This window comes from Sciurus carolinensis, chromosome 19, assembly GCF_902686445.1.
Source record: "Sciurus carolinensis chromosome 19, mSciCar1.2, whole genome shotgun sequence".
Lineage (NCBI taxonomy): Eukaryota > Metazoa > Chordata > Mammalia > Rodentia > Sciuridae > Sciurus > Sciurus carolinensis.
The window spans coordinates 15,018,025-15,024,296 of NC_062231.1; positions in this window are offsets into that span (position 1 = coordinate 15,018,025).

Consider the following 6,272-nt stretch of genomic DNA (forward strand, 5'->3'; position numbering starts at 1 on the left):
AACTTTTCAAAGTTGAAAATATTTCAATTGAAAATTATTTAATCATATTTATCCTATCAAATATCACAGCTACCAGGCATGGTAGCACACCCCTGTAATCCCAGCAATTTGGGAGGCTGAGGCAGGATGATTGCGGCCTACAATCTTCACTACAGCTAGTGAACTACTAGCAGCCTGCAACTACATTAGTGAGATCCTGTCTCAAATAATAAAAAGGGCTAGGGATGTAGCTAAGTGGTAGAGTGTCCCTAGGTTCATTCCCCACTACTGGAAACACACAAAGTTTAGCAATACAGTGCACTGCAAAGGTTGTTTATCCTCATGACTGCACGGTTGACTGGAAGCTGCAGCTCAGTGCTGCCACCCAGCACCATGAGAGCATATTACTGCATATAACTAGCCCAGAAATCATCAAAATTCAAAACTTGAAATGTAATTTCCACTGAAAAGTCTATTGTCTTGCAACATTGTAAAGTTGAAAAATAGTACGTAAAACTGAAGCCAGAATTGGGGACAGGCAGTTAGTGTAGAAATAGGGGATCGGGTCAAATGGAGGAAATGAAGGCCATGAAAGCCATCTGCCTCTGGAAGTTGGAGACTGCCCCTGGGAGAATGGAATGTCAAGGATCTCCGGAGCCCATTGATTACCAAATTTATCTGCCTTTATCAAGGAGCTACTAATTAATGCCCCTTGGGCCCTTGCCTGGCTGAATCACTTTGGCCCTCCCCTGCCCCATCCACTTCTCCCTTTATACATCTCGCCTGCAAAACCAGGCCTAGTCACGTAAACAGGAAGGAGAGATAAGGGGGGAGACAACTGGAGAACACATGAGACCTTAACGTATAAAAGATGTAGGGTGCCCTCACTTCTGGGGACTTTAGAACATCAGCCATGGCCCCCTTCTCCCTCCTGGGAGAAGTCTGTATTATTACCTTTAAATAAAACCTGCTTAATATGCTTGCCTTGGCGTGCTTCTCTAGTGTTCAAACCTCAACATTAGAGGGAGCAGAACTCACCGGTAAACGGTGGTATCAAAACCATCCTAAGTCATGGACCATCTACATAACAAGTGAGACTTATGGATGGCATGGTAGTTCTATTTTTAAATTTTTGAGGAACCTCGGTGCTGTTTTACATATTGACCATACTAATTTACATTCCCAATAATGAACAAAATGTCCCTTTTTCCTCACATCCTTGCCTACACTTATCTTTTGGTCTTGCCAAGTTGCGTAGGGCCTAGCTAAACTGCTGAGGCTGGCTTCAAATTTGTGATTCTCGAGCCTCAACCTCCTGACTCGCTAGGATTACACATGTATACCACCATGCCTGGCCCATGTTCACTGTGAATAGAAACACATTGAATGAGTTCAGATTGAGGATAATCTCAATTCAAAACTGTTTTGTGATGAATACAGATATTCTTTGTGCTGTTCTTGCAACTTTTCTTTAACTCTGAAAAATGCTTCACAATAAAATTACTTTTTAAAATAGATTATGGTTGGGAGATGCAGAGTGAGACACAATACCAACCTCCCCTTAATCTCTATAAGCCCAAAGGTGCCAAAGGTAAATTTGTTCCAGATACCTTCAAATGCAAATGCCTATGCCAATGGACATCACTTGGCTAAATGCCATGGACAACTGCCCTTTTGCTCTCAAGTGGTCAGTGAGATCCAGGGAGAGGCTCATAGATGACCAGCATGGTACAGAAAACTCACTTGTGACATGAGTGACTCAGCGCTGACCTTGGGAATAAGGACAGTGTTCTAGTTTTGGCTTTGCCATTGCAGTGGGTATGTTACTTGGCCTATCTGGGTTTGCTTTTTTCATAGAAACAAAAATTATCTTGAAGTTACTCTTTCCTGCCATAATGTTCTAATTGTAGCTAATACTAAACTTTGACAACTTAGTCTGCAAGCAGCTGTTATGGTTTAGATATTAGATGTCCCCCAAAAGCTCATATAATGCAAGAAAGTTCAAAGTGAAATGATTGTGTTCTGAAAGTATTGACCTAATCAGTGTATTAGTAACTGCGGGCAGATGGGGTGTTACTGGAGGAGGTAAGTCACTGGGGGTCTCCTTTTCTGGTTTGTATTTTGTCCTTGGTGAGAGCTCTCCCTGTGTTGCTCTTTTTTTTTTTTTTTAATGTGTATTTTTTTAGTTGTAGATGGACACGATATGTTTATTCATTTATTTTCATGTGGTGCCTCACATGAAAAGCTACAGCCCCAGTCCGTGTTGCTTTTGGTGGCTATCCTAAGCCACTTTCTTCTACCACAATCCTCCTGTGATGTCCTGCCTTATCTTGGGTGAAGAGCAATGGAGCCAGGCATCCCTGGACTGCTGAAACTAAGCACCAAATAAAACTTTTCCTGCTCTAAAATTGTTCATCAGGTCTTTTGGTCACACTGATGGAAAAGCTGACTGTAACAGTAGCTCTTCTATTGTTTCTTATGTGGTGTTGGGGATGGAACCCAAAACCTTAAGCATTCTAGGCAAGTGCTCTACCATTGAACTACACCTTCAGACCAGCCATTTTTATAGTTACTAATGGCAGCAACTGTCTACAAACTGCCAGAACAAGTTTCCTCTATCATTCTCCAGAGACAAGTGGGGGCAAACTTTTTTTTTTTTTTTGCAGGTAACTGCTTGAAATGGAACACGAATGTGTGGAAGGAGCTTAGAGATAAACAGACTTTCTACCCCATTTAGTATGACTTACAGTATATACCATTCATAGGATAAAAATTACATGTGTATGTATATATATATTTTGGGTCGAGGGGCTTTACTAGGGATTGAACCCAGTAGCACTCTACCATTGAGCTACATCCCTAGTCCTTTTTCTTTTTTAAAACAGTCTCGCTAAGTTGCTGAGGCTGACCTTGAACTTGTGATCCTCCTGGCCTGAACCTCTCAAGTCACTGGGATGACAGGCGTGCGCTATGGCAGCTGGCTCCTATGTATACTTCTTTAGCTTGATGCAAGATGTAGTTAAAGGCTTGAGTAACAAGAGAGGGCAGAGAAGTAGATACTTCCTCTAATGCCAAATGATCAGTTCCTCTTTTCCTGCTTTCTAAAATCTAGTTCAAGCTTTTTTTTTTCTTGTGGGTACTGGGGATTGATCCTAGAGGCGCTCCACTCCTGAGCTATATCCCATCTGTTTTAAGACAGAGTTTTGCTAAGTTGCTAAAGCTCTCACTAAATTGCTGAGATTGAACTCAGACTGGCAATCCTCTTGCCTCAGCCTTCTGAATTGCTAAAATTACAGGCATGGGCCGCCAAGCCCAGCTTTTCATCTGTTACTGGAGATTGAACCCAGAGGTCCTTTACCACTGAGTTATATCCCCAGCTCTTTCTATTTTTTATTTTGAGATAGGGTCTTTCCAAGTTGCTTAGGGCCTCGGTAAATTGTTGAGGCTGGCCTTGAACTTGCAATCCTCCTGAGTCACTGGCATTACAGGCATGTGCCACTGCACCCAACCGGATGGTTAATTTTTTATATTTAGCTCATTTCTCATTTAACAGCAGAAAACAGGAAAGTCTTTTAGCATCTTTTTCTTCAGAGAGCACTAAGGTTTTGTGATGAAAGAGAGGCACAATGTGGGTCACTTCTCTATATTGTCAGACCTAGGAAAAGGAAACTCAATCCAATTTTCCATTATGATGAAGCTACTGAGAATAACAGAATTCAGAATCTCTCTAGACACTTTAACCCCTGAAACTCAGTCTCCTTAGTTTAAAATAACCATCTTGTCAACATCTTAGCTTTGCTATAAGGATTAGACATAATAATGTTTAAAAAGAGAGAAAAAGGAACAGTTCAACAAACTTAGATTAAAATGTAAAAAGCAATTTTATTGTCCTCAGTGAGGGTGAGATGTTAGTATTCTAAAACCATGCCTGCAAAAACTGATTAGTGACATACTGGGGACAAAAATAAATGGTGGTTTAGCATAACACTATTTATGAACTGCAACAAGCTGGGAACAAAGATGTAACTTGTGAGTAAAATCCCAGATCCTGGAGCCCAACCAAATATTGCTGCTGCTTTTTGCTCCAGAAGCATCTGTAACTCAGAGATAGCTACAGAAGTGCTGGAATGGATTAAATTCCCTAGGCAAGACTTTCAGAAAACACAACACAGTGAGATGGGGCTATAGCTCAGAGGTAGAGCGCTTTCCTGGCATGGGCAAGGCCCTGGGTTCTATCCCTAACACCAAAAAGAAAAAGACAGCATACGATTACACCTCTAGAAAAAGAAAGCTGGCAGAAGTGAAACTAGACCACCAGTGCAAGCAGTATTACAGATTCTGCAAGGAAAATTCATGAAAACTTCTTCACAAAATGAATGAGGATAGGCAGGGGTGGCTCAGGTTGAGCACATGCTTAGCATGCTGAGGCCTGGGTTTCATCCCAAGCCAAATAAAAGAATGACAGTGTGGAGGTTAATAATACTTGCATGGATATGTGACTGCTTTAAGTATCTGAGTATAGTGAAAAGGCACTGGACTAGGAATGAGAAAATCAGTTTCAGATCTGGTTAGAGAAGTTTGTTTTTTGTGATATCAGGAATTGAACTCAGGAGCACTTAACCGCTGAGCCATATCCCCAGCCCCTTTTAACATTTTATTCAGAGACAAGGTCTCACTGAGTTGCCTAGGGTCTTGCTAAGTTGCTGTGGCTGGCTTTGAACTCTCGATCTTCCTGCCTCAGTCTCTCAAGCTGCTGGGATTACAGGCATGCATCACCATACCAGGACACTCATTACTGTAATACCAATAAATTAACTGATTAGCATCCATAAGGCCATAAAACATGAGCATTTTCATATATAATCCTATGAAAAGAGCCTTTCTGCATATATGGGTCACCCCTACTTTTCCCTATTACCATCTTGTTTGTTTGGGTATTGGGGATTGAACTCAGGGACACTAGGCCACTGAGCCACATCCCCAGCCCTATTTTGTATTTTATTTAAAGACAGGGTCTCACTGAGTTGCTTAGCACCTTTGCTTTTGCTGAGGCTGGCTTTGAACTTGAGCCTCCTGAGCTGCTGAGATTACAGGTATGCTCCCCTATTACCATCTCATGTTATAGTCCCTAGCAGGAGCCAATGTCTGTTGGACTGCAGAGCACAAGATAACCTAACATTTGGCTTTTAGATGTGCTTTTTTTATCCTGGAAAGGTGAAATATTATGAATAACAAACTCAAGATTCTTTAAAACGTATGAACTCAATAATGTTGAAAAGAGCACTTACCCCACAGGAAAGGATGTCAGGCGTCTCCATTATAAGATTCTATTTTTAAATTGAAGTACAGGTTAAATATGTACTTATGTAAAATGCCTTATGTAAAATGTCCAGGATCAGAAAAGTCTTTCAACTTTCAGATTTTTTTGGATTTTAAAATATTTGCACATACATAAGATAATCTGGGGATGGAACCCAGGTCTAAATTTATTATGTTTATGGTTCATATACATCTTATACACATAGAACAGCATGAAGTTAATCTTATATGTGTAGGTCACCTGTGTTGACTGCAGCCCACATGAAGTCAGGTATGGAACTTTCCACGTGTGGTGTCATGTTGGTGCACAGAAAGTATTGGATTTTGGAGAATTTCACATTTTGAGATGAGGGCTGTTCAGCCAGTACGTGAAAAATGGTCTTCCAGGGGTTCTAAAAAGACATGAGTGTAACACAGCTTGAATTCTTTAAGTCAGTTTAATTGGTGTTTACTGACTATACACCTTCCTCGAGGCATCCAGCTGGGCAGTACAGGGAAAAGGGCATGGGATGCATACACTGAATCAGAGAATGACTCACAACAAGATCAAATCCAGAGCTGAAGTGTAGTGTTAGCACAAGAGACAGGAGGCCCAAAGAAAAAGAACAGGGAGAGTTCTGAATGGAAAAGTAAAGTCTGTGGGAACTTTCTGGAGGAAGTTTGATTTGAGCTAGACTTTGTATGGCAAATATGATTTGTGTAGGGGGAAATTAGTTGTGAAGAGTACAGTGAATTCCATGTGATGAAAATGGAGACCTGATTTTAGAGAAATCAACCTTCAGAAGCAGGTTGGCCCAAATTTATAGAAAGTTCTACATACCAGGATGAACCATTTTAGGCTCTTGTTTGCACTCCAGTGTTTGCTTTTCAAAGGAAGTAGACATTTAGCTTGAATCTTGTAAAACTGATAGTTTGCCCTGGATTGTGTTTAAATTCTGTGGATGCTTGTATTTTGACAGAATGAAACCATCATG